Below are 13,312 nucleotides of genomic sequence, written 5' to 3' on the forward strand. Positions count from 1 at the left end.
GGATGGTTGTTTCAAGAAAATCGGGTACCCCAATTGGTGTCCAGTCAAAGGAAAGCAAGAGAAAGGCAAGGCTAGAGCTTCTTATGCAAACTCATGAGTCCAATACCTGGATTAACAACAGATCAGTACCAGAAGCTTCTCAAGTAATTCGCGAAAGATGAAGAAACTAACACTACACCAATGGTCAACATGGTTGGTAAGGTCGATAATAATAGTGATTGGGTGGTTGATTCTGGTGCCATCAAGCACATAACTTGCAATCAAGAGTTGCTTGAAAACATTACAAGAAATACTCTTGAAACAACTGTCACTATACCGAATGGTGATTGAATGCCTGGTCAAGGAAAGGGTAGTTGTATCTTGCAAGATGGGATCAAAATTGATAAAGTCTTGCATATTCTAAGTTTTGATTGTAACTTTTTATCAGTGAGTCGATTAACTAAAGACTTACAGTGCGCCATAACTTTTCTTCATGGTCTATGTTATATGCAGGACTTACTCTCGAGGAACCTGATTGGCGCGAGTGAATGCAGGCAAGGTCTATACTGAATGGGCATGGTGGCAGGGCAAAGAAGAGTGTTGATGACTACTGAAAAGATGGATCTTTGGCATAAGAGGTTGGGACATGCTTTTGAGTCTAAGCTTAACCAAGTTGATTTTTAAGGAAATATTTCGAGCAAATTAAAGAATAAATTTGTGATTCTTGTGTAAAAGCCAAACACACAAAAATTTTGTTTCTAAAAATTTAGATAAAGACGAATGATTGTTTTGAGTTATTACATTGTGATGTTTGGGGGAAATATTGAACACCTACTTTTACAAGTGTTAGTTATTTTCTAACTATAGTGGATGATTTTAGTAGGGTTGTGTGGATTTATTTGCTCAAACACAAAAGTGAAGTAGGTACATACCTGGTTGATTTTTACAACATGGTAAAACCATAATTTAACAAAAGGATCAAAAGGATAAAGGCTAATAACGGTGGAGAGTTCATCTCATCAACAATGCAAAGTTACTATGCATAAGAAGGAATAATTTTAGAACGTACTTGCCCACATACCCCTCAACAAAACAGTGTGGTAGAGCGCAAACATAGACATATTCTTGAGATAGCACGTGCACTAAAGTTTGAGGCTAATTTACCGGTGAAGTTTTGGGGTGAGTGTGTCCTGATTGCCACATATATCATCAACAGACTTCCTTCGAAAGTCATAGAACAAAAAACACCCTACAAAATTACTTTGGGGAAGAAACCTGACTACGATCATATGAGAGTATTTGGATGTTTGGTTTATGCAAGAAACATCAAAACCAAGGGAGATAAGTTTGAAGTGAGATCAAGACCTGGTATCTTTGTTAGATATCCACAAGGAAAGAAGGGGTATCGCATCTTTGATATCAAGGACAAAAATTTATTGTGTCTCGAGATGTGAAATTTGTTGAGAATGTGTTTCCTTTCACATTTAACTCTTTGGAGAAGTTGTCACAACCTGGTAACATTGATTTCCTAAACATGAACTGTATTAAGAGTGATGACTCAGTGCAAAAGAAAAATGAAGAAAGAGATATAGAAACATTTACAAGTTTGGAAGATTCCGTACCAAAAATTACTAGAGCCAGTGACGAAACAACACTAAATAAAAACATAGGTTCAAAAGGTGAACCAACAGAAGACAACAGGGAATCTTTGATTCCCGACTCACAACCCACTGAAGGACCGAGAGAGAAGAGAAGCAGAACTCATCCCAAATATCTAAGTGATTTCGTGGTAAATTTACTCCCATCGGTAGACCATGCATCACCAACACCCGATCAATGATCCTCGATGGTACACACTCTCGCTAACTTTGTTTTGTTATGAAAAATTTACTGATTTACAAAAAGCCTTCTTAGCAGCTATTAGCTCCAATGAAGAGCCCAAGCATTTTAAGCAGGCCATGCAGGATGTTAAGTGGAGAGAAACCATGCAAAGGGAGTTTAAAGCACTTGAAGCAAATGGAACTTGGACACTTGAAGAGTTGCCCACTGGTAAACGTGTAATAGATTCGAAATGGGTTTATAAGATCAAGTACAAACCCAATGGAGAAGTAGAAAGATACAAGGCACGGTTAGTCGCGAAGGGGTTTACACAGTTGGAAGGGATTGATTTCCATGATTCCTTTGCTCCGATAGCAACTTATCACTGTGCGTATTTTGCTTACCGTTGCAGTAAAGAAAAATTGGATTATTCATCAACTCGATGTTGACAATGCCTTCTTTCATGGAGATTTAAATGAAGAAGTCTACATGAAGATAGCTTAGGGATTTGCTAAGCAGGGAGAAACAAAGGTATGCAGACTAAGGAAGTCTCTTTATGGACTCCGTCAGGCTTCTCGTAATTGGTAGCAAAAATTTACCAATGCCTTGCTGAACATCAGTTTTAGGCAGTCCCAAGTTGATCACTCATTGTTTATTTACAAACAAAAGGGAACCTATATGGTTGAACTTAGTTACGTTGATGATGTAGTGATCGTTGGAGATGATGCAACAAAAATACAGTGCACTAAAGAATATCTAAACGACAAATTTAGCATTAAGGATCGTGAGCCCTTCAAGTATTTTCTAGGCATTGAAGTTGCTCGAACGTCTGATGGTCTTGTTTTGAGTCAAAGAAAACATACTCTGGATATTTTAGATGATATTGGCATGCAAGGTTGTCGACCTAGTACGTTCCCTATGGAGCAGAATTTGAAGATTGATGAAAGTGAAGATAGTCCATGCATTAATTCTGGTTAATATCGGCAGCTTATAGGATGGTTTCTTTATCTTCAAGCCACCAGGCCAAATATAGCTTATTCAGTAAACATACTCAGTCAATTTGTGTATGATCCTCGGCAAAAGCATATGGATGCTGCTACTCGCATATTAAGTTATTTAAAAAGTATACCTAGACAAGGTATTCTCCTTTTGAAGACAGGTGGAATGGGTCTTGTCACATATTGTGATGCTGACTGGTTTGGGTGTTCATTTACTAGGCGCTCACGAACCGGGTATCTTTTACTTCTTTGTGATGCTCCCATTTCTTGGAAGACCAAGAAACAATATGTTGTTTCACGATCCTTGGCTGAGGCAGAATATCGGGCTATAGCAATGAGTGTAGTGAGATCTTATGGATGCGGTGGCTTCTCAAGGAGCTTGATGCACCTCCCGAAGGACCCACACCATTGTTCTGTGATAGTCAAGTTGCTTGACATATTGCAAATAATCCCGTGTTTCATGAACGTATAAAACATGTCGAAATGGACTGCTATTTCGTTCGTGAACGGGTAGTATCTAAAGAAATATTACCGATTTGCATTCATACATCACATCAAATAGCTGATTTATTAAGCAAAGCTTTGGGTGCACAACGACTTCAGTTCTTACTTGGCAAGTTGGGCATTCGGAACTTACAAGCTCCCGTTTGAGGGGGAATAAACTTTTTTTGTAGTAAATAGTCCTTATCTTATTGGATAAGTTATCAGATTAGTTTGGTGTTTATCATCTTTTCTCTTTTTTTGGTTTCCTAGTTTATTGGGATTCTTCTTGTATTTAAGAACTTGACAGATTGAATGAAAATAAGTTTACAAAGCATTGGTTTTTTCAAAGAATACTGTTTTTTTTTAATGTTTGCATACTGTTAAAACAAACCAAAATTTAAATAAATTGTTTTTTTTTTAATTTAAAAGAGTTATTTTAATGCTTTTATGACTATATTATAAATATTTAACAAATCTAAATAAAAATTTATGTATTGCTGTATAAAAAATGAAAATAAAATGATACAAATTAACATATATATTTAATAAAAACTAACAAGTTTTGATTGCAAAGTTATATCTAAAGATTGTAATTAGATATTAAAGAATTAAACATGTGAAATTGATGGAAATAAACTTTTATTTTAAAATGAAAATTTTCAAAATTTTTATTTTACGTTTATACAATTAAATCAATTGAAAATCGACCATAATTTTTTTTTTTCATGAAATGGATAATGTTGCATAAAATATTTTTTATAAAATTTGACAAATAAATATATAAGACAATGTGATGATTATTTTTATATCTTTATAAACAGTTCCAACGACCATTATCGTAATTAAATCATTATTTATAAATTTGTAATAAAAGTCATGATTATGTCGTCGGACTTTTTTTTCTTGAATTATTGTAGCTTTTTTTTTCCAATTTGTTTATCACGGATATAGTTGGAGTATATCTAAGTTTAAAAAAAAAACAATAAAGTTATATGTGTTTTTTTTCTAAACTAGAAGATGTTTGAATATGTTAAAAGACTCTAATAAACATATGTGTTAAGAAGATGATGCACACACCTTTTAGGTGTGCGATCTTCTAAAAAAGCAAACAAGGTACAAAAGTTAATGTATATATATGGTCTGCACAACGCATGTAAAGGAGACCAAAAAGATTTGCAAACAAAAATCAAACAACACTTTAGTCACTAAACTTTGTTTAAACTTTGCTTAAGTTGTAAATGGTTGTTGAACTTTTTATTTTTTATTCAAATCGATTGTTATGACCGATAATAAGAGGTTTATTTATCACTTTCTACAACTTAAACAAAGTTTAATGATTGATTTAACACAAATTCAATAGTTTAGTATAGATATTTATTCCGGTACCTTAATAGGTAAACTTGAAGGGGAAAAGGAAATCATTTTAGGCTTTGTTGATTTATCATTTTCTCTTGTATTCCATCGTTTTAAAGGGAATTGTTAATTTTTTTTAAGTAAGAGTTATATGCTTCTTTTTTAACCTTTAATTTCTTTCAAATCGTTGAGCGTCCCTTTTTTATCTTCCAAATACTAAGATAACGATTGTAATGCTATTAGATATCTTTTTTTTTTTTTTTTTGAAAATGAACCTATCTACTTTTAAATTTATATATAGTTTAAAAAGATAAGATATGTTAGAAACTTCTAAAGTTAATTTAATCGTTATTAATATATTCTTTGATATTATTGAATTTTTTTGTGACATCTATAAAAAAAAAAAAAAAAAAAAGTCTCTATCTACAATATAACTTAAGAAACATAATAATTATAATTTATATATAACTTTTAGAATTTTTTATGATTCTCTTTAATAAATATAATTACTACAATCATAAAGATATTATTGATATCCTATATAATTTAAAATGACTTTGTTTACTTGTCGTAAAAAGTGCATTTATAGGTCAAATCTTACTTTATTGTTGAATTTTTAGGTCTTAGGTGTAAAACATTTAGTAAAACAAAATCATAGAAAATAAAGGTTTATCAGAGGCTCTTAACCTTTTATCAGGTTTTGCACTCTCTTAGTCAGTCACTATTGCCATAAAAGCCCCTATGTTTACACATCACCACCACCACACTTTGGCGCCACCACCAACCTTTGCCACCAACAACACTGTCTACTATCATTAGCTTCTACCACCACCACACTCTTTCACCACCATCCGTCACAACAACCACCGCCACCACTAATAAAGAAACCATCATCTTCACCATCTCAACATCATGATATTCAGAAGATCATCATCGCTCCGATCTCCAAGCCCTAAAACTTCGGAGTTCTTCTTCTGATGAAAACGTATAAGTGTAGCATTTTAGCCACCAAGGTTGCCCTTATATTTGATGGGTTTTGAGCATTACAACATTCCTACGGTGCACATGCAACCCTAATTGCTTTGGATCTACGTTTTTCTCAAGTTATACATGCAAATCAATTTTCCAAAGAAAAAACCCTAAATTAGCATAAAATTTTCGGATTTGATGAATAAACTAGGGTTAGAAGAATACATTTCTTGTTAACTAGTAGTAACAAGCAATCCTTTCCTTGATCTTGACCTTCAAGAGCTTAGTATCTCAAGCGTTGCACATCTAATGGAGTCACAAACACCACAAACAAATAATGAGGAGAAAGAGAGCAGAATGTCGGCTAGGGTTTCACTTGGAAGCAGTGTGTGACAACCCGTTTATTTTCGATCTTGTAAAAGTCAACAAAAGTCAAACATATCAAATTAAAGTCAAACTTATTGTTTTGTTAATTTAATAAAGTTAAAATAAAACAATTTGATATGTATAAACATTGTGCTAAAGTGCTGTAAAGTTTGGAAGTAAAACACTCAATAAACCGAGGATTCTTGCCTTAACCGAAAATCCTCACATATTCCCTTCTTTCTTCGGACCGCAAACCAAAGGACAACAAACGGTTCACGGCCGCAAACCCCTCGGACCGCAGACGTGTGAGACCGAGAACTGCCTTCAGTAGAAAACTACCCCGTAGGGTTTCCTCTTCGAACCGAAAACCTCGCATGCTTATCCTTCTCGGGTAGAGTTCCCAACTGAGAACCCATCTCCTCAGTTTGTGTTTTCGGCCAAAAACTCTCTTGTATATATATAAGATGCTCGAAATCTTCCCTCATTCTTACATATTTCAGCTGAAAACTACACTTCTCTCTCGAGTACCATCAACCGAAGCCTCCCTCTCCTCTCAAGAACATGCGAAACCTCTCATTTCTTTGATTTCCATGCGAAAAACCCTTCCTTATTCTTGAAGATCTTGCAAGTATCATCCATTGATCTTGTTATCATTCCAAAAACACCTTTCAATCTTCATAGATTGGGTCGAAAACACGCAATTTAGCTAGTTTTCATCAAAAACACACGAAGAACACGAAAAACACCTACACATTATTCTAAGGATTATTGTAGGTCTTCTTACAATAATTAAGTGATGTTTAACACTTTAAACTTCATTAGATTATCTAATTTATACTTACTATAATGTTAATATAAATTAGGATTCGGTTTTTATCGCGGGTTCTAACTTGTGGAATTAACGCAACTACACTGTATCTTCAACCGGAAACTCACAAAATGTGAGTTCATACCCCAGTGTTTTTACTATTTTTCACTGTTTTAGGGGGAATACAAGTCTAACACAAGAAGATTGTGTTTACAAGCAAATGATTTCTATATATTTCTATAACGACTTTAAATTAATGAAACTCTTTTAAATATTTTAAAAACTCTTTTAAACTTATATTTTGCCAAAATTATATATATATATATATATATATATATATATATATATATATATATATATATATATATATATTAAAATTGAAACGACATTCGGACAAATAATTTTACCATAAGCCCACATCCAAACAAGGAAAAAGAAATAAAGCGAATTATTAATCCTAAGCCCTTTAAATCTTATTTATATATATAAATAAGATTTAAAGGGTTTAGGACTAATAATTCGCTTTATTTCTTTTTTCTTGCTTGGATGTGGGCTTATGGTAGAATTATTTGTCCGAATGTCGTTTCAATTTTAATTGTTATTATTATTATTATTATTATTATTATTATTATTATTATTATATATATATATATATATATATATATATATAAGTTATTTCAATCAGATTCCTATTCCCTTTGTAACATGTCGAGCAAAGGGGATACTTTCATGAATATTACATATCAAACAGAACACAAATATAAATTATAATAGGTATCATTTATGGAACTCTCATACTATTTTCACTAATCAGTTATACAAAGTTTAACGGTATACTCTCGTACAAATACTTTACGTTCAAGTATACTAGAAAAAGGACATATTGTCAGTTCATTTATTTCAAAATGACTTTTCATCATTATTATATACGTAATCGTTAATATGGTTTTTGTGATACAATGTTCAGTTGATTATTCATTTAGGCAATACTATTAAAGTCATGATGTTATAACCAGAATCTTCCGACAGAGAGGGAGAAAAATGTGTATAGATCTATACGGGTTTGACAATCTCGCACTCAGATTGTTCGCTACAGTTGGGCTGGTATGTCTATGAGTGACAAATGTCATTACAGTTCTGGCACCTACAAAGCGTCGTATCAGGCCAACTAATCACATCATGGTTATAATAACTCACAAAAAGATATGAACAAATACGATTAGTGTATAAATAATTAAAACAAAGAGTACGAATACAAAGTATTGGTTTTACAATAATACGATTTACAGTATTACATTATGATTTTCAATTACAGCTGGTGGAGCCAGACATACTCACTTTTATAGGGTTTTCAGAGAGTACAATTACAGAACTTGGAAAATGTAAACATTACAGAAAACATTCTTTTTATAGTTTTATTGTGAATTAAAACTATGTTACACTACTTTATAATACAACAACACTTATACATAATGGTTTTATGTCATTAAAACTACCTTTCAGTTATATTAGAAAATATTGGATTTTCTGGAACAATAAACATGATTACTATTTCAAGAAATAAACAACAAACTTTTAAACATAAATACTTATGCACTCACCAACTTAAATGTTGATACTCTCTTTTTCAGAACACTTGTATTCTCAGGGAACCAGTAGACATATACATCCTCGAGATTTTGAGAAAACGGAGCAGTATAGAGTCATGTCTTCTATCTTTTGTTATATAACTTTTGATGTCATATATACAATGACTTGAATACATATGTACAACTTATACTTTATTAATGCAATGGTTGTTGTACTTTGATTACTATGATGCATGTGTTGTGATACTTAACATGAAGTCATCCACCCCCGGACGTTTTTGCCGCTCCGGTTTGGGGGTGTGACACAGTGGCCGAAATTGGGAGGTCATAGGGCCTTTAAATACTTGTGGTTGCTAGGGTTTCTAGGTGGAAACCCTAATTCTTTACTTAGGCTCCAAGCAGTCCATGAACTCACTTTCTAGAAGGCCTTGGACGATTTCTATAGGGCCTCCAATAGATTTCGTCGAACCCTTTACAAAGGAGTCTAACAACCCAATACTGCAATTGTCAGTGATCTGCAATATCAGTCCTTGTACTTTTAATCAGTCTATTTTGATCACTAAATTAATTCCAAATTAATTTCTAATTAATACTAATTAAATAATATGATTTCTCAATTAATATATTATTCCTATAATATATTAATAAACCGTTTAAATAACCTCTTTCTCCAAAACTCATTATGTCCAGTTGCTATGGTGAAGGCAACCCAAAAAGGACCATGCTACTATCGGGGTCAAGTACATACCAATTATAGTTGTGGGTTTAGACACCTAATCCAACAATATTTACATAAAATCCCTCAGGTGACCGGCTACTTGTTCACAACCTGATAAAAAGTCCAAAATGACACAAAATTACCTAAATGCGAGACATTAATGAACACAAATTTGGACTTAGGATGTAATGCCTAGTTCCTGGTATTCACTTAAATCATTTATTTATTCATTTTGGAAGGGCTACTCGACGAGTTGGTGGCCCTAACTCATCGAGTAGAAGGCAATATATGCGCGGGTTTTAAGTGAGCTACTCGACGAGTCGCAGCCCTGACTCGACGAGTAGGATAGGCTAGATGAAACCCTAATCTTTAGGGTTTGCACCCTATTTAAGCATCATATATGGCCTCCATCCCAGCCTCTATCACCTCAAAGCCCTAATCCACCTAGAGTGATCTTGAGCTATTTCTTGTCATTTTGAGTGTTATTTATGCCTTTTGAAGCTTGTAGGAGAAGAAGAAGTTAGAAGACTCAAGAGAGAAACAGTAGATCCAAAAGTTTCATCCCTTTAGCTGCATTTTCTGTTAATAAAGCTTTAAACTTTATCATTCTCTTCTTAGATTTATTTATGACCTCTTTATATGGGTTTTGGTCCAAGATTTGCTAGCTTGTGGGTAAGGATCTACCCAAGAGTTACTCTTCCAGATCTAGTGCCTAGAGGGGATGTGAAGGCATAAAGGTGCAAACTTTATGTCCTTAGAGCCCCCATGCAAGTGCTAAAGACGTATGTATGTCCTTTTGAGCTCAAAAAGGCCATTCATGGAAGCAAGCTTGAGAGTTTTCGTGGTTATCTCATAGTTAGGCCCTATATCTAGGTTTGCATGCGTGGATTTGAGATTCTAAGGCTTTTTGGAAAAGATTCGTGTCCTAAAGGAATTAGGGTTTTAGTTATCAACGGGTAAATTTGGAAACTTTACCCTTAGAAAGGTCATTCCCAGTGAACAAGTGAAGTATGGACTATAGATCTAGAGAACAAGGGCTTAATCTGTTAAGATGGCCAATCAGACAGAAGGACTCGTCGAGTCGTGTTTTCCTGATTCCAGCTTATAGTAGAACTCGACGAGTCTATAGAGGGACTCGACGAGTCTGTAGAGAGACTGGACGAGTGGATTAGACAAGTCGCGACTGAGCAGCTCGATAGGACTCGACGAGTTTAGTCGCAATTCCAGGATTTCTGAGTTATAGAACTTGACGAGTGGAAGACTGGAAGGTTGACTCGGCGAGTTGGTCAACCCAAAATGTTGACTTTGACCAGAGTATGGACTTTGACCGAGGGTAAAATGGTCATTTTACCCTTAGATGGATTTTCAGTTTTCTAACTAAGTAATATTATATAGAGCTAGCTGGGGAGTCATGGGAGCAGCCAACAGAGATTCCTCACGCACGAGTTCATCATCCAGTTTGATAGGTGAGTCCTCTTCTAGTAGGAACGGGTCTAAGGCCACAATGTCGGCTCGTTTAGTTGTTAGTAGTTCTGGATTACGGTCCGATGTCGGGGCGGTCCCGAGAAGAGTATATGTATGTTTGATGTCTTTGTGATTCATGCATGTTATGTGTTATGTGTTCTTGGGAAAGCCCGATGTATGTTAGTGTATCTGTTTGTTTTATGTGTTCCAGGGTAAGCCCAATGTCGGGACAAGCCCGATGCATGTTAGCTTATATGTTAGTTGTTTTGTGTTCCGGGCTTCGGTCCGATGTCGGGGTAAGCTTGATGTATGTTATATGCTTATGTTATGTGTTTATGATATATTATATGTTGTGTATGTATCGGGGTAAGCCTGATGTCGGGGTGAGCCCGATGCCAGACGTGGTCTGATGTCGGGGTGAACCCGATGTCGGGTTCGTCCCGATGCAGCTGGGCGGTGTCCCAACGTTTATGTTACATGTTATATGTTATGTGTATGGTATGTGGTAGTTTCAGGGAGCTCACTAAGCTTCGTTCTTACACTTTCCAGTTTGGTTTCAGGTACTTCAGCTAGCAAAGGGAAAAGCTTGGGATGATCGCATGACACACACCACAGTTTTCTAGCATGGGAGACTTACTTTGATATTTGATATGAGATTTTGATATGTTGACAGATATTATTATATTTTTAGATACATGATTTATGATTTTATAATATGGCGATGATATTTATGGTTTTAATAATGATTTAAAAACGAAATTTTTGGAACGTGTTTTTGGGATGTTTCATAGGACATAACAATACATTTCATGTAAATATGATGACTTTTATGACAATAATCCTAAGAGATGCAATAGTTATAAAAACGCATATTAAAGACAATTAATATGATTTTTGTTGATTTATGGTAAGTAGTGCATTTGTAGGTCACATGTATCATGGAACTCTATTTAGAATTGTATTTAGATGGTATCTTTATGATTGTAGTAATGATATTTATTTAAGAGAATCACAAAAAAAATCCAAAAATGATATATAAATAATCATTATTGTGTTTTTGAATAAAAAAAATAAGTTTTTTTAGTGAAAGGAATATAGATGGTATCTTTATTTTATGTTTTTAATGAATAAATATAAGTTTTTTGCAATTAACCTTAGTATATATAAGAAAGAAAATCTTCAGAAAAGTCCTTAAACTTTTGTCAACGAAAAAGTCGTATGGATTTGTTTTTTTTGTTTGTTTTGCATTTTAATCCTTAAAATCGACACTAACTGGTATCAGAATTCTTTTGCAAGTGTTTACCGATTTCAATGGTTAAATTACAAATAATAATAATAATAAATAAATAAAATCAATGATGATATTTTATTTATAGAACCAAAATATATGGATTTTTTTTGCAGATTTAAGTTTTCCTTTTAAAAAGTCAATAATGATTTTTTGTCAATAGAACCAAAATTATTTTTGAAGAGACAAGTGTGAAAAAAAAAACTTATCTTCTTTATTTTTTAATAAAATGAACGGAAAAGAAAAGAAATAAAGATTTTTTGTAATTTTTCTTCGGGAAAAATACTTATCAAGGTAATTATATTTTTCTTTTGTTTATATTTGGGTAACTTTGTTTTTTTTTTATATACATCTAGATAACGAGCTTGTTGAAAATGTTCACATATGACTATTATGATCAGCTGTAGCAAGTTACAACCAAACATAATGATCATATGTGAACACTTCCAACAACTTTGTTACTTAGATGTGTAAAAAAATTGAAGTTACTTATATGTGAATAAAACGAAAAAGTAATTACTCTGGTAAATCAGTTTCTCCTTTTATTAAGACGGTTGATCATAATACTTGGAATATTAATATATTCAATTAAATTTACTTAAAACAATATTTATGACCATTTATGAACATTTAAATCGACCACAACATGTTGGGAGCCGTTTTTTGTAGCATAATTATCAAATACCTATATATATATATATATATATATATATATATATATATATATATATATATATATATATATATATATATATATGACACAATAGCAATGTTATGGATATTGATAAAAGTTACTTATATTTTTGTATTTTAAATTTCTATAATATATGGTGCAAACTTCATTGAGAATTTGGTGTTCTATTTTATGTTACTTTTAGTCTCTAGTAAATGTAAGTTTTATATTTAATAGGGAGCTCATCCGTACACAATAATTTTTCTCTGTACACAACAATTGGTGCTTGAAAATGTTGTATTGTACAACTATATAATGCATAAATTATTGTGTATGGCAAAAAACTGTTGTGTACGAATCACTTATCTATTTAATATCTTAAACAATAAGATTTTATAAAATAATTATACGTTTTTTCCTGTCAAATATGAAGGTTTTTTTTATCAAGATTGTGTATTTTAAAAAAATATTTACCAAAATGATGTGGTCTTAAAAACATTTACCATTCTAGGTTATATTTAGAAGGTAAAATAAAAAAAAAAATTTAACTATCAAGATAATTATCTTTTCGTTTTGTTTACATTTAAGTAAATTCATTTTTTTATACACATAGGTAATATATTTGTTAGGAAATGTTCACTTCTAAATATAAGGCTCTAATTAATTACTGAATTTACCCTTCAATCTAATATAGAAAAAAGATCATATAGTCTTCATAATCTTTCACTGTCTTCGACGCCTCTAATGTGCCATTTTTCTTCAATCATTAGACAACTTCAAGTTTTACTATTTAAGTTGACTTTCAT

This window comes from Lactuca serriola, chromosome 2, assembly GCF_051521515.1.
Source record: "Lactuca serriola cultivar US96UC23 chromosome 2, Lser_US96UC23_V15, whole genome shotgun sequence".
Taxonomy (NCBI): Eukaryota; Viridiplantae; Streptophyta; class Magnoliopsida; order Asterales; family Asteraceae; genus Lactuca; species Lactuca serriola.